At 47.3% G+C, this 20,628-nt stretch overlaps 1 long non-coding RNA gene across 5 annotated transcripts in view; it reads right to left on the reverse strand.

Annotated features, from left to right (window-relative positions):
• Positions 1-231: 231 nt before the first annotated feature.
• Positions 232-20,628, reverse strand: part of LOC144162946 (uncharacterized) — a 39,978-nt gene continuing 19,581 nt past the window's right edge. For 4 of the 5 annotated variants that reach the window (XR_013320809.1, XR_013320801.1, XR_013320802.1 and 1 more), the window contains 2 exons: positions 5,786-6,022; positions 232-610 (listed from right to left, as the gene is read on the reverse strand). This is a non-coding gene — a long non-coding RNA (uncharacterized LOC144162946). The remainder of the gene's footprint in view (positions 611-5,785; positions 6,023-20,628) is intronic. The other variant, XR_013320812.1, reaches the window with a different exon arrangement.

The following is a 20,628-nucleotide window of genomic DNA, read 5'->3' on the forward strand; positions in this document are numbered from 1 at the left end:
GCACCACCAACTTCATTTCCAGAGGTGCAGAGGTGCAACTTTATTTGCAGGATGTGCAGAAAGATAGCTACAGTCAATTAGTGGGCAATTCTTGAAGTAACTGTTTGTTAATGGGTCCAAAAGCAGCAATTAAATCACAAATGATCTACCTGCATATACATGTTATACACGCAGGCACGAGTACTCTAACAACTTTTGTGGCAGGTGCCGCCACAAAGAAATGAGGGGAAGGATGCAAGGGCTCCATCCAAATCAGTGCTAGACAGGAAATTTTATTTTGTTTCTTTCTCATAACGTAGTGCAGTTATTTGTTGGCTCCAGAGCATCACACGTGCAGTAGTACTGGCAGATTTTTGTTTTTGGTCAATGGTTTGCTTTTACCGTGACAAGAGATTGTGTGTGTGTTTCGTTGCTGGTATGAATATGCGCTCCGTTCGAACAAAATTTCAGATCTGTGCCGTCTTTCTTCTTTCGTTCGTTTGTGTCTTTTGCACTGTTTTTAATCATGAATCTGAACCAACTTGCCAAACTTGCCATCCTTCTTCAAACGGGCTCACAACTTCTTGGCACGACGACGACGCTGCGTGAAAGAATTGTATGTGTGCATCACCTGCATAGAAAAACAGCACGAAAAAGGGACTATATATAAAGGCAAAAATTAAAGCTCTGTGTGAGAGGCAATCAAAAGCGATATTATTCACCTAGACACAATTAACGAATATATTTGCCCATCAAATGCAGGCACAAATGATCTAAGGCACAGAGCAACACTGAATTTCCCTCACATTTCTCATCCTAGGTTCCTTTCCCATAAGTACTGTGGCAAGCTGCCACAGACTTATTACCCGCAGCAGTTAGCACCTCATGCTTAGGCTGATGGGGCAAGTTGGTTTTATGAAGTAATTACACGACAAAAAAATTGGGGCAGTGCGCAACAATTAAAGCAGCCTTCAAAGAGGAGAGGGTGGGGGTGGGTACAGGGGTGTGCCAGTCTGGGCACAGGCACTCCCGCGCTGAATGTTAGAGGGTGGGAGCGGGGTCATTACAAGCGAGGTAGCTGCCAGTGCGGTGGCTGGGAAAGAACAGGTGTCCCTGGTGAAAGCTTGGAAATGTGTGTTTCTGGAGCTCCCACCGTGACGTGGTGTCAGCATGGGATAATGAGTGGTGGGACAGTGGAGTTAGTGTTTTTATTTGCGTGTAATGCAGCAGTAGGTGAGGGCGAGTGGATAGTCGAAAGGTTCAAGGAATGGGGTGATGGAAGCTGATTCCCTGTCCTTCCCCCTCTGATGCCCGGTGGGTCAATCCTCAGGTGCGCACGTGTGCAATCGAAGGTAGGCATGGCCAGGGGCCCATACAATAGAATGAGGGGAAGCATCGATAGCTCACAGTGCTGGAAAATGTTGTTTGCTTGGACGGGGAGGAGTGCAGATGAGTATGCACGGCAGGTGGCTTGGGAGACTGTTATAACGTCGTCAGTTTCTGCGGACCGGGTGATGTGGGGCACAGCAAAGGCTTGGCCGGCCACCCTGCTGGAGTCGTTGCGTACAGAGCACGTTACGTGCGCACTGCCAGCAGCTGTAGTTGCCACCGCCACTTAGGCATTGGGGTTGCCTCGATAACTGGCAGCATCGGTGCAGAGTAGAAGTGGGTCATGGCCGTATTGGCCGGCTAGCGCTTTGGCACAGGCAACACCTGCCCTGGTTGTGCTCCGTGCACGTGTTCTTGATAAGCTCGCCAACTTGTCGGAGAGGTGTGGGATTTCACAGGAGGGGGAGCATGTAGCGACCAGTGCAGATGGTGCTCAGGCAGGCACCTAGCTGGCCAGCTCAGTGGGCTTCAATGATGATCTTCTCTGCAAAGGAAACTTTGACATCCACCTCATCCTGGACCAGAATATCAATTGTTCTCCAACTGCGAAGTTTCTGAGAAAGCTGTACAGCTTTCCTTCGTAGCCGCAAGGATGCATTGAGGTGGATGTCAAATTTTCCTTTGTAGAAACTTACTCTACCTTGGGGATTTCCCCTAAATCTGCTCGGTTAATGATCTTCCCTATGGCATTGTAGCCACCCAATTGAAGGAGATATTATGTGGGGGAGGCCCAGGGCGGAAGGCCCAGGGCAGCTTCGATTGCCATCCATCAGAGAGTGTTGAGGCGCTGGAGTTTGGTTGCAGGGCATCCTGAAATTTGCTGAGCCGCATGCTATCAACACGGTTATTGAATATTGCACCATATAATTGACTTTTTCCCAAATGTTGGGACGCAAAGTTTAGGGGGGCAATCTTATACGCGGAGCCCAACCTGACTGGGGGGTGGGGAGAGAGAGAGAGAGAGAGAGAGATGAAATTACATAAACCTTGGCAAATGGCATTTTCCGTACATATAGTATTCACGCCATAGCAACAAAAATTAAAAGGAAGTTGTTATACCCAAGAGCCTGACTGGGCGACACAGTTTAAGCTCCCTCAGCATCAACTATGAATCTCGAGCTGAACATCCCAACTGAAGCCAGGGTGAGCATATACGTCCACCGCCACTACCAGGAAATCCCCACAATCACATTCGTAGCCAAGAGGGTGTGGAGTTACATATGGTAGGCAATCAGTCTTTAAAATCCAATATCATGAATTTACGTTAAAAGGCAATTTGGAGGAAACAGGTTTGTCTGCTAAAAATAGTGATGGGTGTAGAGATATATCTATAAATCTCAGAAAAGTGCTGGCATCTAGCGTCCTCAAATGCTGGACACTCAATTAAGATGTGGAGAACTGAGAGTCGTCCTCCACAATTTGTTGCAGACTGATGGTTGTGTGCCGTTTAACAGGTAACAGGGGCAGAACAGGGCACATGGGCTTTGGAGCATCCTGGGAGCAGGCAGGCAAAATTGCCTTTTGTAGCAGGCTGGGAGCAGCCAGAAAGGCCTTTTGGAGAAGGTTTCAGAGGAGTTAGGGATCCCAACAGTAAAGACAGAAGAAGTAAGGAAGGCTTTGAAAGAAATGAAAGGAGGCAAAGCACCTGGTGAAGGTCAGATAACAGCAGACCTCTTGAAGGATGGCGGGCAAATTGTACTAATAAAACTGGCAAACTTGTACGCGCAAAGCCTAATGACCGCGAGTGTACCGGAATCTTGGAAGAACGCGAACACCATCTTAATCCATAAGAAAGGTGACATGAAGGACTTGAAAAATTACAGGCCGATCAGCTTACTGTCAGTAGTCGTCTACAAGGTATTTACAAAGGTAATCGCTAACAGAATTTCTACCACCTTAGATTTCAGTCAACCTAAAGAACAAGCAGGGTTTCGTAAAGGCTATTCAACAATGGACCATATTCACACGAGCAATCAGGTGGCAGAGAGGTGCACGGAGTATACTGAACCCATATATATTGCCCTCATAGACTAAAAGAAAGCATTTGACTTGGTCGAAACCTCAGCAGTCATTCAGGCATTACGGAACCAGGGTGTAGACGAGCATTATGTAAGAATACTAGAGGATATTTACAGTGGGTCCACAGCAACCATCATCCTCCATAAGGAGAGCAGTAAAGTACCTATAAGGAAGGGTGTCAGACAGGGAGACACAATCTCTCCAATGTTATTCACAGCATGTTTACAAGAGGTATTCTTGGGAACAGGTGAGAGTAAGGGTTAACCCTTTGAGGGTCACGGCCGTAAATGCACGGCATCGGCAAACACTTTCGAAATGGTCAATGACGTGCATGTTTGGCATTGCTTGTATCTTTTTTTTTGTACGGCATTGCTTGTATCACCTTTTTCGCCAACTTCTCTTGCTTGGCATGTGCTGCCCCACTTAAGAAATACGTATGTCAAATTTTTTTCTTAAGCTGATGGCTCTTTTTATTTTTTTATGATTTACTTCAGTGACGCGCCGGCTATCGTTTGCGCATCCGCTAACGAGGGGGTGCGCTGGGTATCGCCCACCTGGCGCCGGGCACCTCTCGCTTTATGCGCCTGCCACGGACCAAGGTCGCCTGCGAAACTGGTGAGGCTCTTTTCTCCTTTTTTTTGTATTTTATGAGCGGTGCACCGTCTGTCGCTCCCGCATCCGGCCGTGCACGCAGCGGATGGTTTTGGTATCGTCCTCCGGGTGCTTCGCGCTTTTTGCACCCACGAAACTGATGTCTATCTGATTTTGATTTACTCAAAAGGTGCCGGCTTGTTACTCTCTCGTTTTTATTTAGAATTTTTCTTGTGTTACTCATGAATAAACCACATATATGTAACAACATAAACAGTTTTTTGTGACTTTATGGTCATCCTAAAAAAATTACTTGAATTTTTTTTGAGATAGATTCATCCGAAGAATTTAAATCAGCAAGAAAAAAAAATCGATCCTGGGGAGTCGCATTTGCGAAAAAATTCGACCCTCAAAGGGTTAATGGAGAATACCTCAGTAACGTCAGATTTGCTGATGACGTTGCCTTGCTAAGTAACTTGGGTGACGAATTGCAAAGCATGCTTACCACACTGGACAAACAGAGTAGAACCGTGGGCCTGAAAATTAATACGCAGAAAACTAAAGTAATGATCAATAACCTCGGGACAGCACAGCGGTTTGAGATAGGTGGCGAGGCAGTGGAAGTGGTAAGGGAATACGGTATCTACTTAGGCCAAGTTGTGACCCCAGATCACAATTACGAGGTAGAAATAATTCGAAAGATAAGAATGGGCTCGAGTGCATTCGGCAGGCATTCTCAGATAATGAATGGCAGCCTACCATTGTCCCTGAAGAAGAAAGTGTATGACAGCTAGATATTACCGGTGCTCACCTACGGGGCAGAAACTGGAGGCTCACTAAGAGGGTTCAACTTAAATTGAGGACGACTCAACGAGCAATGGAACGGAGGATGATAGGTGTAACATTATGGGACAAGAAGAGAGCGGAGTGGGTCAAAGAACAAACGTGGGTTAAGGACATATTAGTAGAAATTAAGAAGAAGAAATGGACGTGGGGGCAAGATAACCGTTGGTCATTAAGGGTAACAGAGTGGATCCCTAGAGAAGGCAAGCGTGGCAGGGGGCAGCAGAAAGTTAGACGGGCAGATCAGATCAAGAAGTTTGCAGGAATAAATTGGTCGCAGTTAGCACAGGACCGGGATAATTGGAGATGTATGGGAGAGGCCTTTGCCTTGCAGTGGGCATAGATAGGCTGGTAGTGGTGGTGGTGATGATGATGATGATGGGGCCTTAATGGGGTGATCTGTTGCGGGTCTAGGGTATGGATAGACGTGGCGTAAGTCTGAGTGATCTCTATCAACACGCATGCCTGCAGAGTGAAGTGAGAGATTCAACGAGAGTGTAAAGTTGGGCTTGGTGGTGATGCATTCTTGAAGGCTAAGCGCGAGGCAGACACAGGACGAGACAAGAGATGGGACGAGGACAAGTCCCACCTCTTGTCTCGTCCTGTGTCTGCCTCGCTCTTAGCCTACAAGAATGAGAGATTCAGCTCGGGCTGGACTAGTTTGAGCCCCTTGCAGGTGTTTTCAAGTACGAGGGTGCAGCGTTCATGCTGCAGGGACTTGTGATACCAGCGCAGTTGGGCAAGGACTTTGGTGATGGTGTCAATGCAGTGCATGTTGTATGGCTCGTGTGTTGTCGGAGCTCATCCAGTTTGGCCCGCAGTGTGGGGATCCTTTTGGGCCTGCAGTTCGGTTCTCATCGCCTGGAGCGTGCCAGGCACTGTAAGTATTTGTGTGGGTGTGAGGCATGGTAAGGGGAGGTGCCACTGGAATGGAGGGGAGGAAAAAGTGCTCAGCACAGCTCACCTTGAAGCAGGTGGTGCTCTGGGGCCCGGATATAGGAGGAGCTTGGTTCTTGCGGAAGTTTCTGACCTCCTGGCTGTGCCATGGTATCCTGGATTGGCCACCATGGCTCATTGATCGTCCCTGGGACCCACGCCTCCTTCTGCAGCTTTCGCTGTGGCTGCACGAACAGGACTCCATGGACGGTTGCTCCGGATCAGGAAGCGGGCACTCAGCGGTGGCAGAGTGCAGCAGGGGTCCCTGGATATGACGGGCAGGAGGTTCATCAATACAGCCAGTGGTCAGCGTCAAGCTCCTGTGAGGTCATTTGGAAGCACCAAAATGCTATGGAAGCATTTTCTTCTGCTCCTGCTCTGAAACATGACCGGCTTTATAGATAGTGACCTGCCCATCGCAGCCGGCGACAATGGGAGCCAGCGAGCCAGAAATTGCCGTGTAGGGAAAGTGCGCTCAGTCAGGTGGGGCTAAGTTCAATCCCCAAACTCACCAGCTTCACTTTGCTCGCAGTGGGGCCTGCGACTGCTCGCATGGAATGTAGCGGCCGTACTAATCCATGCCAGCTGTACCGATCAATACCGATAATACCGGCCAGCAAAGAGAATTCACGGTTAAATCCAGAACCGTTTCTTAGCTATGCAACCCAAGTAAACCCAACTGCTACCATATGCGCCTGCTTGACTACCATTCTTTATTTTAAAGCATTTTCGTTCATTCGAACACGGGGAAACTTTGCCGACTTTCGCTTTTTGTCGAGGACCTTCCTTTTTACATGAAGCTCATCTATGCACATGCAAAAGTTCCCTAAGGCGGCTCAAATTTGTATAAACACCCCGACAGGGCCATTCTGTGTGTGGAAGCGCCGTCATTCTTGATTTCATTTCATTTATCGGATCCCTAAAGGCCCTAGGGCACTACGTAAGGGGGGAAATATATTGTTTTTCCAGCAAAGGGAACACTAATCGATGGCCACCGTTTCAGCGGCTGAGGTGTCTTCACCAGAGCTGGAGCGCCACACTTGTAGGAGCTCTGTCAGGGCGGCTTAGCAGCCCAACAAATGGCAAAGTTGGGTATGGCGGCCGCCCCACATCAATGCTTGCGGAGCGAACCACAGTTCCCTTCGGGAGATCTTTTTGAGCCACTGCCCCTGTACCGCAGCTATCGGAACCTAACGAAACAAATTAGCCTTACCGTGTGGCTGCTGGGTTTGCTCAACTGTACGCAACAAATACAATCATGTACAGTGCGATGCAAAAATATCACAGGATCTTTCAGCATATTCTTTCGCAAGCACGTTTCTTTTGGCTAGGTTTGTCGCCGAGCCTCCTGCTTAAAGGAGCCATGAGGACAAAACACAAGTTCGGTTCATTCAAAAGATTGCCTCGTTAGAATCATACTGACACCACTGTTAACGCACACTCCTCTCAGATAAGCTACATAACTAGGAAAATACGAAATGGCCATGCGACCCACTAGCTCATTTCCCGCAACAGAACCTATGATGTCTCATGAGCTTAGCTGTGCGATTGGCTTAGGACGGAAAAAGCAAACGCAAATTAGGCACGGCTTAAAGGCTTTCCGAATGAACTATTTGTGCTCGAGTGTAACGCGTATTCATTTTACAGCAGTTACGAAAACGCGCGTAAGCATAGAAGTACCGATGCGCTCTGCTGTTAGTACAGGGCGCACTATGCTTGTTTTAGCTGCACAGCACTCCGCCGCTTTGAAGTTGTTTTGCAGGACACTGGCCGATTGGCGTAAGCGGCGTTGCCTTACGTGACCCTGTTTGTCGAGGATACCCCAGTTTTCACGAGCCGATCACTTTTTATAGTAAGAAAAACAAGCCAGGTGCAAATACGCTCAAAAACAAAGCAATGGTGGACAATGGTTCGGGGATGACTATGGCAGCGCCATCTGGGAGGGCTGACGGACAGCAAGGCCGCAAACCCGAATGACGCAGTGGAAGTTCGCTTGAATACACGCGCTTCTGACGTCATTGGTGACATTATGAAAACCCACGATTTGGCGGGAGAATCAAAATTTTAACCTAAACTGAGCCACTTCTCAGTGAATACGGCGTCATTTGCTGCCGGACAAGCGCTGGGGGCACTATACAACGCGAAATCTTTCGAATAAAACAAACTTGTATTCTGTCTTCATGGCTCCTTTAAGGCGACTATTACCTACAACCGCCTCGGGCTGTCAGCGTCTCATGTCGTCATAGCATCATGTAGTCACGGTACTAAAGCACCGGGACGCTTATTTTCCAACACCTTGTTCTAGAACGTAACGCGTACTAGAAGAGCATGCCGGGACACTCATTTTCCAATGCCTCACACTTGAACACTTTGCACTTCAATGACAAGAGACTTTTACAGCAAAGCGGTATGCCCCTACCCCCCCAAAGGGTTCATCTCCATGGGCGAAAAGCCAAGGCACCAAGAATGCACTTGTACACTGCGTGCTTCGCCCCTCCCCAGGTTTCACATTAGTGAAGTAGGCCCGGGATTTATCAAGAATCACTGTTCACACTGCTGCACCACTGCCTCCACAGAAGTTGAAGGCCAACCAAGACCCCGCAGGAAATTTCTGACGCATGCTGCTTTTTTTTTTTGTTATACTCGTGCTGTGCGTCATAAGCCAATGAGAATTCACCATGCACCGAGTGTTTCTGTACATAAAATAGTGCGCGCAAAGTGCTTCCTCGTGGTCATTTTTTCTGCTCCATGCTATAGGACGAAACCAGCTGAATATTTTTTGTTTTGCTCTTTTGGATGTGCGACGTGCTACAACACGAGGAATTCCTGGAACCCATTAGCAAAGCGCTAGCAGCTGTGGACAGTTTTTTGCGGACGATATCCAGGTGGGTGCTCTTTCGATAGACGCCGGCGGCCGGGTGCTGAGCATAGCGCATCGAGAGCAATATGAAATAACAATGGCAGGCCTAGCAAACGGAAAAAAAAAAAAAAAAAAAAAGAAAAAAACATGTTCACCACGCTGTATCGGCGGGCGTGGGCAGGTCGCTATCTATAATGCCGGTCGTGCTTTGAAAGGAGTACCATAAGGCTAAGAAATGTCATCGAGTGCTGGTAACATAAACTTCAAGTCATTACCTGTGGAGACTTTTTATTGGTTTGTTCATTTGACTGCTTATAAAAAAGTGCAGTAGGGATAAGCAGTGTTGGGGAGCCCTGGTTATGTTAGCCACAAGCGTTATGCTCAAGTGCCATGTGAATTACCCAGAACTCCAACACTTCTTTAACTCTTTCGGGACCGCTCCATAGGCCATCGATCACATATGATCGATGGTTTCGCGAGCCTGCAGAACACAACTTTTCGCTCGATGGAACACCTAGCGACATCAAGGAGATGGTTTGAAAACTTTGAGTTTTCTCTTTTGTGAAGTTTCTTTTTTTTTTTATCGCCAGGCGGCAGCGCATGAGATATTTTATTCTGACGGGCAGTGGTTTCGAATGGAAACAAACATGGCGTCATACTCGCGCGAGCGCGATAAGAAATCCGCCTCGTCTCGTCTCGCATATCTTCGCCTTCTACAGTGGATTTTAACAATGAGGGTGGCAGTGAAGAGTCGGAATGCGGCTTTAGAGTTCGGACTTCAGCTCGAGTGAGGATTCGGGTGTCGATCAGCCTGGGACATCAAATCACGCTCAAAGGTGGGTGTTGGTGTCAGTTTCAATTGGCTCTGGAGTATGTATGTGCGCTCGAAATAAGTTCTGGCTGGTTTATATTTGTTCGTTAACTACCTATGGTGGTGATCTCCTGCCACCAGCGCAGAAACGGATCAAGTTTTCGCCGAGACGAGAGCCCGGCGTGTACCTGGGCGACGATGTAGCCATGGCCCTAGTGCCAAAGAGATCACACACGAAACAAAAAACCAGTTACACCTAGCCGCATTAAACTTTCTCGATGATGAAACGAAGCATTGTGTTAGATTTTGCATATCCTGAAATAATTTTATTCTTTTTTAAATATTTAATTCATTTACGTTTTTTTCTATCTTTTTCTGTAGTTTTTTTATGAAGTTCTTACTTTCAGATTTTTTTATGGTTCTATCGTCAGTGTTGAAGTAAAACTTGGTATTGTATGTCAAAGAACATATAATTAGCTATGCTAAGGCATGATGGGGCCTTTGCTTTATGCAATAAAAATTTGTACCGAGACCTCCCCTTTTCATCACTTTTTCAGGCGGTCCGAAAGAGTAAAGTGGCATACCAATACGCATGTTGCATGATCTGTTCTTACGCGGCTGCTTTGATAAATTGTTTCAGTAGTTCAAGCATTGCCCAGTTTTATTAATATACATTCTTTTTTTGCAGATATTTTCTTTCCTCGATTTAAGTAATGCTTGCTCTTATTTATAAATGTTTTCTCTGCAGCGTACCTGTCAAAGAACTTCATGCATGCGCACATGTCAGCATGCGCCATTGTGTGCATGACCATACGTGTGCCCCTCATAAGGATAGGGACCATGATCCTTTTTCAGACCAGCGACAGGCAAACAGAAACATCATGGTTGACCAAGAGAGTGAGGAATCGTAATTCGGCTCTCTGTTCTATTACGTGAGAGACCCCTATACATCACCTCCTGCTAGTGGGCAGCGTGATGGCTCCCCATTTCGCTGGAGGTCATTGCTTTCTAACACTGGAGTAATGCTTTTAGCACTGTGTAGCCATATCACTGTCGGATATCAACGCCGCCAATTTTTAAAGGTCTTTTTAATTTCTTCTTAATACTTCCCTGAGTCTGAAACTGCCATTAACGTTTCCCGGCCCAGACCTTTCACCCACTTTCCGAATTTTCCAGTCCGAAAAGTGGGTAAAAGGTCCGGACTGGAACAGCCGTACCTTTTACCCACTTGTGAGAAAAACTGCCATATTTAACCTGGGAAACCCAAGAAGGGCGTTCCTAACAGCGGACCGCTACGGCCGTGTTGCCGTGTTAGGCTGCGTTGGGCTGGGCCCGACAACTGCTTTGCGCATGAGCGCGACAAGGCTGAAAATGAATTGATGGATCTCCAGAGAACACAGTGATGAGGCGAAGTTTGCTGCTGTCAGCACTGAGGCATTTCAATTGAACTGGAGAAATGTTCTCCCTTCTCCATGGGGTAACTGCAATGCGTCTGTTACAGTTTCCTGCAACGTATGCATGTGAGCATACTTTTTCCAGGTTTGCATAATGAAAACCAAGTACCAAACAGGTTGAATGTGGCCACTATATGCAACTCGTTTAAAGTGCAGCTCTTCATTGTACTATTGAACTGTCTAAACCGAAGAGACGTGATACTTTTATACATTAAAGTGAAGTAAAGTACAGTAAAAAACAGTGAAGTTTCATGCTCCAATAGTGGTAACTGATTTCTCCCCCTAACCCCCACAAGAAGGGCTCCCCCATCGCTTCTACTGGCCCACAAGGGGTCCCGGCACATCAATGGCTGAGAACCACCGCTTTAGGGCATTGGTTGCCAAATTAAAGTCCGTGAATGCATTTTAGGGCTCCACAAAGCCTTTCCTGAAACTGGCATTTCTCCTGATTGCCATAGTTTTGTGAAATCTTGCCAGCAATGCAACAAAGGGGCTTCACTGCATGACACGTACAGTTATGGACTATTCAAATACGAACCGCGGAACGCACGGCCGAAGATACCGGTGCCGTCACCTGGCAGTGGCCGTGGAAAACGCACGGACATGCGCAGTTGAGATGTCGGGAGCGAGGATGCGTGTCCCACTGTGATATGTTGCCCTCTGCTTGCTCGCATGCTTGCCTTGTCGCCAAGCCGCAAGAGCGCTGAAAACATTTGTTAGCGATGCGGCACGAGATAGTATCTGCGGCCACTGTGTGCTCGGCTCACACGAGCACCTGCTCCCCGTGTGTGCCGGCGTCACATTGCGACATAGCTTTGCATGTGGGGTGCAGCAACTTGAGCAAATAATGGTGGACACCTGGGTCACGCCCTAACCATGCTCAGTGCTGCCCGCTCTGCAGATTTCTACAAGCGCAGAGGTGCCCGGCGATAAAAGAAAGAAAAAAAAAAACGAAAAAATCGGGTTGCCAAAATTTTTGTGCAAGGGCAACTGGTCTATAGAATGGTTGGACCTGCCTATCTTCTTAATTTTTGTTAATATTAGAACTCTGCCAGTAATTTTCCCAGCCCACACAATGCTTGCACTTAATGTGTATCATTGGAGACGAATTCTGGTGGTATATCTATTGTTTGCTACAAGCACAGAATCCGCGAAATGACTTATCCATGACTTCGTTAAACAAAGGCCCTTCTTGGCAGCCAGCTCATTGTTCAATTCCCGAGCCACTGCACCACGAACGCAAAACAGTGCAGTGCCATCAAAAGTTAGCTGCGGCATGCATTTATTTTAGATGCGACTGCATCTCATTCACTCGCCTTGTCCCTCCATAGGGACCGGGCAGCTGGACGGGTGGCGCCACCACTCGGCGCTCACCTCGTCAGTGGAATGAGCCGGTGCATTGGACTACACAGCCTCCCGTTGTTTTTGTCGTGTTTGATTCGGTGCTTTGAACGTTTTGGTGGTGTTGTGAGCGTATATGTGCGGTGAAACAAAGTCTAGACAGATGTGTTGGGTTCTTAGATGCAGTAATGACTACGTAAACTTGTCGGACGCATCTAAAGTTGGGTATCGGCTGCAATGGGATGAGCGCTTTTTGCAGCGATCTGCGCTTGGCAACTCCCGTTCTGAGTACGAATAAAACTACTATTAGTAGTATTATTTTCTTCTTAAATGCACTAACGGCTACGCAAACTTATTGGATGCTTGTAAGGTTGGGAATGGGCTCCATTGACACGAGCGCTTTTTGCAGCGCTCTGCGCCTGGCTCTGCGCGATCTGAGCAGGAATAAAGCTATTAGCAATATTATTATTCATTTCTACCACTTTAAATTATCTTCACTGGTTTCAATGACTACGCTTTCCACGCCAGCCTTAGCGCTGGGATACCTCGACACGTGTGCTTTAAATAGAAAGGCACCTGCATACGAGATGGATTACCGTGTAGCCGTAGAAATGTTGCAGTAGTGTACACTTTCTGTAACCGTGAGCTTTGTGCCTTCGGTTTTGGTGAGCGACACTGTGACAACATGGGAGCCTGAAAGCCGAAGTGGAAATCCCACATTTGTGGTGGTCATTTTATCAAGAGCCAAAGTTATTCACCAACTCAACAGCCCAAGCTACAAACCATCCACCATCCCTCCTCCCCTTCCCGTTTTACTACCTGCGTAGAATAAAGGCTGGCACCGATAGTTAAAAAATGTGGCAGCGTTAACGTCAGCCGGTGTTTTTTAATGCTTAAAAGAGCCATGAAGAGAAAATGCAAGTTGGTTTTATTCGAAAGATATCGTGTTTTATAGTGCCCCCAGCGCTTGTCCGGATACAAACGGTGCTTTATTCACTGAGAAATTAAACAATTTAGGTTAAAATTTTGATTTTCCCGCTCAATCGTGCGTTTTCGTGGTCCCAAGTGACATCACGGGAACCGACCGCTCTGCAGCCTAGAATACCTTCATTCACGCATCCGCCGTACAGGGTAGAGACACGTATACGCTGGCGCCGCCATTTTCGGTTGCTCGCTCGCCGCCGAAGCAAGTCATTGTGTCAAAACCGCGCTAAAATTATCGCCGCAACGCGGTTTACTGAAGAAGTTTGAATCATATTGTATGTTTCGCGTTGCTAGGTCTCGTGGGAAACGAAAAGAATAACGCGTTGAGCCCGTTGGCCCAATTGCGGCGGCACGGGACCGTTCAAAGGTTGTCTCCACCCTGTACAGCGGTTGTGGTTTGTTCCCGCGTTTCTTTACGTTCCGTAACCTAGATGGCTCCACCATACCGTGGCAAGCGTTTGGTTCGTTTTTGCCCGCATTTAAACCTGGCTTGTTTTTGTTCTGGGAGAAAATATTCGTTCCCTGAAACAGTGCTCGCTCGACAAATGGGGTCACGTAAGACACCGTTGCTTGCGTCAATCGGCCAGTGTCGTCTGAGACAACCCCAAGCCCCGTAGTGCTGTGCAGCTGGCTAAACCAAGCATGCTGTGCGCAGTACGAACAGCAGAACGCATCAGTACTTCTATGTTTACATGTGCTTTTGTAACTTCCACTGTTTGTCCCATCATTCTTATTGCTTTGTAAAGAATGTGCCCAAGCGCAAATCGCTCGTTCGTCTAGTTTGTAAGCTCTACCTAATTTGCGTCTGCTTCTGCCAGCCTCCGCCAATCGCAGAGCTTAGCTCATGTGACATCATAGGTTCAGTTGCGGGAAATGAGCTGGTGGGTCGCATGACCATTCCCGTTTTTCCTAATTATGTAGCTTATTTGAGCGAAGTTTACGTTAAAAGTGGTGTCAGTATGATTCTAACGAGACAATCTTTTGAATGAACCAAACTTGTGCTTTCTCTTCATGGCTCCTTTAAGTATTCTTTACAGAGTACCCCAAAAATCGTGTAATACTTGGTGAAGACACCAAAAACGCGCGATTAGTTGCCTCAAATATGGGTGCATCAGCCCGAGTCCTCCAGCACAGACACGTTTCCGACACTGGGCAAGGAAGTTCAACATTAAACAGCAAAATCATCTAGCCCTCCGTCTAATATTATGATGGTTAAACGCAAAGCTTTCTTCCTGCGAAATCGAATGGGAAATGGTCAAAGTCAAAGACGCTGCGATCAAAAGACCAAACTGCGTGCTGGTCAAATTCGACGCTCAACTAGTCAAAGTTTAAATCCAGAAGGCAACCAAGGAAACCCATACGATAGAGCTTTGCGATAAACCCTCATCGTCGTTAGATGAAGCTGTGCATGATTTTTCAAGCGTAAGTGGCAGGTTGTAAACCGACCGCAGCTTTCAGTTGTGAAGCTGAGTACAGGTTTCGGGCACCCTCCTGTCTTGCGTCCTTCAGCCACGCAGGAATTAGTTTTTGAAAAACCATTTACCAACTAGCCAGCAACCATTGCAATTCTTGTAAAGCAATGCTTCTCCACGACAAGCAATAACGTTCTACTATCATGCGGTATTTATTCTATCAATGATTACCGATGACTGTAGTAAGAGCATTTCTGTGAAATTAAAGACGTTTCACCCGTAGGTAATGAAGTTACGGAAGCGTCGTCCATGACAATTTCTGTTTTGAGGTAAATCTTAGAAGACACCCCCAACTTTGTCTTTCGCTTGTGCACGACGTCGACGCCGTTTCGTCATCAACTGCCCAAGGCCAGCGCCGCAGCATTCCTAGATCGGTTGCACACACCGGCTTTGTGGGAGCATTTAGCTGCAGTTATAGTGAACTATACTCGAATACAAGTCAAGAAAAAAGGGGCATAGCCCAATCCCCCACTTCCACTACCCCGCTTCCAGCCAATGGTGTCGCTCTACCAACGTGACGTCGCGGCCGACCGCCTTGCACCTGCAGGCAGCGCTCGGAGCCAAGGTTTTCTGAACGAGTCCGCGCCGAAACGTAGTTCTTCAGGACGCCTATATTTTGAGCCGAAATAAGAACCTTAGCTAAAAATTCTTTTTTTGCCAATATAATGCAACACGTTAAAAAACTTATTCGTTAGCCGGAGTAGGGAGTTTCAATTTTATTGCTGGTGGTAAATTTCTGCTCTTTCGGGTTTTCCCTCAACCGCTTGCTTCTGGTTTTATGCATTGCCTGTTCCCTTTTCTGGTTTGGAGCCTGAAGAAGCCGCGTGTGAGTCTGCGTTATCGTTCTCGACTGAGGATTCGGAGTTGAATGATGATGGTTGGTTGAGTTTTGCTGCTCTGGGGTGCGGCACTTTGGTGCCAATCCCTCCACCATCCGAGAACGGTAGGATTGTGGTGCGTTCCCATCCACGCCACGCCGATGGTACAAGAAAAACGAAAGCTCCGTGTCATCTGCAGCTGCGGGTGGGAGATGATCCGGAACCCGTACGTTCGCTTGCGGCGCAGCTACACCCGGAGTGCAGCGTTGAAGAAACGGTCGCGACAATGAGCGATCTTCTTGGAATCAGCGTGAGTTTGGTGATGGACGTGAAGAAGGAGATGAAAAATAACGATGGCAATCTTGCGACGCCCTCCCGAAAGTGCCCGCTAAGCAGTGGAAAGAGACGATGCTCAGAAGTGTACGACGACTTCACGAAGTGCGCATTGCGGTCGTCCGTGCATCGCCTTTTTCGCCGCAATAGGATCCCGACAGTGAAGGCAATTGCTGCGGATGTCAACGCTAGCGGCGATGTTACTCCTCTCAAGCCATGGACTGTGCGCCGTCTGCTGAATGACATCGGGTTCAAGTACGAGAAGAGGGGCCGGAACTCGCTGCTGATCGAGCGGCACGACACTGTCGCGTGGAAGCAGAAGTACCTGTACGACATCGCCAGGTACAGGATTGAAGATCAAAAAATATTTTACTTTGATGAAGCCTGAGTGAATGCGGGACACACGATATCGACTGTTTGACGGACACGATGGTTGCTTCCCACCACGACGCCTTCATGCGTGGTCTGACGGCAGGTTTGAAGCAGCCGTCAGGGAAAGGAAAGCGCCTGATTGTAACGCACAGCGAGGGCTGCTTCGTCGGTGGGTGCCTGGACATCTTTCGGAGTACGAAAGCAGGCGACTACCATGAGGAGACGGACGACATCCGCTTTGAAAGGTGGTTTGGGGCCGTTTTGCTACAACTGCCACTCGGTAGTGTAATTGTCATGGACAATGCCTCGTACCACTCGTGGCTGGAAGAAGCAGTGCCTACAACGACTTCGCGCAAAAATGTTGTTCAGGACTGGGTGACGTCCGAAGGACTTGCTTGGGATGAAAAAACGCTTAAAAAGGAGCTCCTCAGCCTTGTGGCCTCTGTTAAGACACGGTAAATCAGGTAACGTATTGACGGTGCAGCTGAACGGACAGGATGTATTAGGGAGTACTGCCATTGTGAGCTCAGTACTACTGAGCGCATATGGGCACAGATGAAGCGAGGCGTCGAAGCAAGAAACGATAAATAAGCTGCCACATGTAGAGGTGCTCCTGAGGAAAGTTGCCAAGATAACAGCTCAGCTCTGGGCAAACACTGTTCAGCATGTGATCAGCATTGAAACAAAGTTCAGAGGAGACGATGGAGCAAGTGCGCATGTTCAACCTATTATAATACATCTGGGTGAAGACATGGACTCCGACAGTGACCTATCTGCTATAGAGTCCTTTCAAGATGTGTAAGGCTGCGACCTATTCGCCAGTGCTGCCTTTGCCTCGTTCAGTTAGTGTGAAGTGCGGCGTTTAGCTTAAATACCTGTGTTTCCATAGCTGCACAAGCAAGAAACTTCTTCAGATAGCAGAGAATACCAGATATGCTGTTTGTGTGCTTTATTTATTTCTGGAGTTAACTGAGCAGCCTGTGTGTGGGGCATAACTTGCTCAGGCTTGATTGCTTTGACATGTAGCTATGAGAATAAGAAGAGACCATTGCAATGTTTGGTTTTTAATCTCACTTGCCTTTACTCAGTGTTGTCTGCTGTGTCGTAGACTCAACAGTGATCTTCCAGTATAACAGTGAGCGCGGCAGAAGCTATTTCAGTAATCGGGTTATGATCTCATTTGCTGTAGTGAACGGAGCGTTGTTTTATGTGGTGCTGGCTCATGTTTATTGCCTTGATATGTAGCTATGAGAATAAGAAAAGGCTGTTGCAGTGCTTCGTTTCTGATCTCATGTGTTACAAGTGTGGTGCAGGAATTAAGCTGAATAAGTTCAGTCATGACAGGATTCTGCGTGGCAGATGTATTCATAACAGGAAACCGTACATCTTGAGCTAGAGAAAACCCGCACTGTTCCAAACTATTTTCTGGAAGTAAAGCCACGCTTACACTGTGCGATAGTTTTCGCTGCACAAGGAGGGTGACTATTCGCATGTATAGCATGAGGTGTGTGCAAAGCGAGTCCAGCGAGTTCACAAATTCACTTCAAGCAGAATCACTTCTGCGGTGTGTGGCGTTGGGGCTCCTTGTGCGACACTGTAAATGGTGATAAAGGCAAGTTTCACCTACAGGACAAGACACTAGTTTGAGTTTTCACTGCAAGTTTTTTACATTGTTTGGACACTTACGCATGTATGGGATGCAGAAACAGTTGCAAATAAAATGCCTACATGAAAGCATGTAACTGAACATTGTCTGCTTGTGTAACTGGCTGAGCCAAGTTGTCTTTTGATTGAGCGTTAAGAACTAATGGATCTGCTTCAGTCTCTTATTGCTGATTTCATTTGCTCTGCATAATTCAGCAGTGTGTCTGTTTAGCTGTCTGAGCCAAATCTGACATGATAACAGCAGTGAGGACCAGAAAAGTTGCTTCGGTGTTTTATTTCTACTTTGATTCCGTTTAGCAGCTATCTGCTGTCTTAGCAGGAATTAGGATAAATGGGCTTTATCTGTGGTCTAAGCCACTGGATAAAATGCAGAAGCAGAACGTTAATGAAGACAATTCCCAAAGCTTTGGGAAGAGGAAAGTACGTTGGCTTCAATCGATCTTCCCATGTATGGGAATAATTTCATGTAGTGCATTTTTGGCAAGATAATAAATTTCTTCCTGAGCATATGATCCGATTCTGGCTCTTGCGTAACAAGAAAAGTATGATATCCATTGACCAGTTTCAGCGGAGCGATATGTACCATATGTGTGTTTCCATGCGTCCACTCAACCGACATGTCATACATCAACCAGTGCAGATAGCTTTTTATGGTACACATCACTAAGTGACCCTTCAAACATACTTCATTGCCCGTGTTATGAATTTGGCATCAATTGATGTGCTGTCATTGTGATTTACACTCCTAATATATGCGCAGACATTGCACGTGTTGCGTTGTGAACAGCGCTGCAGCAAGCAGCAGCTTACTGTTCGACTTGGCATCCACGATGTTGAGCACTGCTGGAGCAGCGAGCTTCTCGCTCAAGCAGCCACTTGTGATGCAACAGGGAGAATGGGTGAAATGCTCACTTTTTCCACCCTGAATGCTCTATCTCGAATTTACAGCACATGCATGCAGATGACCATTACAGCAGCAGCTTCTTACTTAAGTGACATAAACACAAGGCCAGCAGTGCCTATATAGCTTCAATAATGCACATCTCTGATGCAAGAATTTGATTTGGTGAAGAATATGCATGCGCATACGTAGGAAAAGCTGAAAGGTGGGTTATTTGATTTCAGTGCTGTGTTTCACGTCTTCACATGTATTGTTGCAGCTAATCATACCGGTGAAATCTAGCTCATGAAATTTCACTACCGCGAAGCACAGCTCATTTGCAAAGCCTAAGCAAGACAATGAAATTGAACTTACAGTGGTAATACTCATGTATAATATTTATTATCAAAGACAATGCAACCTCAACGCAGATCCCAATTCGTATTTAATTCACAAAGGTTTCTGTCAAAAACAACTCAAAGCGCTCCAAAATAAAACAGGCGAAGAAAACATATCAGCTTGAAATAACACATTTAACAATGGAATCTCAGCGTAACCGAGAATCAAAATAGAAAAGGTGGCATATTAAATCACATCACGCAGCTAAGCTACAGCTCATAGGCATTCACGTTCAAAAAACGCGATAATTCAGCTTCTTGTATTTGGCGACTTGATCACAACTTGGGCGAATACGCTTGCCCCCCGCATGGACTTGGGACACCCAGCTCGACATATGCTCTAACGAAATGCAGCGCGCGACGTCGCGCTGTTTGCGTTTCGCCCTGTGCATAGCTCTCCATGGCGTTAACGTCGTGCGCTATGCACAGCAGTAATATTTACGACTGGCGTAATCTACGAGAAATTAACAAGGAGCTATCGCCCCCTGTCGCAGTCACTGGTGCGATAACGTGGGTAGCACAGACACAGGAGGGACTAAACGGTAGAACGAGAAGCACTTCACGCTCAAGACGAAACGCCCGCACAGGATGACGACGACCGCTTTGTATCACACAGCGTACACAGAATCCAGTACCTGCAGCGGCGGCTATTTCCAGGCAACGCCGGTCGCTCACAACACAGAAGAAAACACTATAGCGATTGTCGTTACCGAGCATGTTAAGAACACTGCACACAACACGCAAACAAGGAATACGACTGAACGGCACTAAAAATCATCCTCAGAGCCGGACGCCGCCAGTGGATTGCCGCGAACGGCGGAGGTGGCCATTTTGGTAGAAGTCAGTAAGCGCGGAAGAACATGCTTTGTGATTTCTTCCGTGAACGCGGCGATACCATGACGTCACGTTGATGCGGTGACACAATTGGCTGGAGGAGGGTCCTTTGATGAGGAAAAGCCGCATTTTTCTTGGGTTGTATCCGACTATAGAATACCCAAGTATTCTAGTTCACTATAGCTGCAGTATACTCCTCGATACTCGAAACTGCATGCAGGCATCAAAAAATTGCATGAAGCAACGAACTTTCACTTCCAGCTTGACTTCCAGCTTGGCGAATTGAGCGTCGTCTGCTGTTTGTAAATACTGAGTATGGGCGTAAATCACACACATGGCATGCCTCGTAAACGTCACATCCACGCTCAAGATTTACCGATCTGAAAACTGCACGTGGGGTTACGTACGCTTTGCAAGCCACACCGCAGAAAAACGACAGAAAGCCATGCACAGTTACGCTGCGCTGACCGCCACCGGCATTCCACTGACGAGCGGTTCGCCACGGGCGGCGCTGTTGTTGTTGTCCGTCCACACCCCTCCCCCATTCTCCTTGCCGCGCGAGCTGCGCTCTCCGCCGCTCACCCCCTCTCCTCTCCGATAGCGAACACTCTCTCGCGAGGGGCATTGGATTGGATTCGATTGGGTTGGC

Source organism: Haemaphysalis longicornis, unplaced genomic scaffold, assembly GCF_048455015.1.
Source record: "Haemaphysalis longicornis isolate Haplotype H1 unplaced genomic scaffold, Haemaphysalis longicornis Haplotype H1 scaffold_1, whole genome shotgun sequence".
In the NCBI taxonomy this organism is placed as follows: Eukaryota; Metazoa; Arthropoda; class Arachnida; order Ixodida; family Ixodidae; genus Haemaphysalis; species Haemaphysalis longicornis.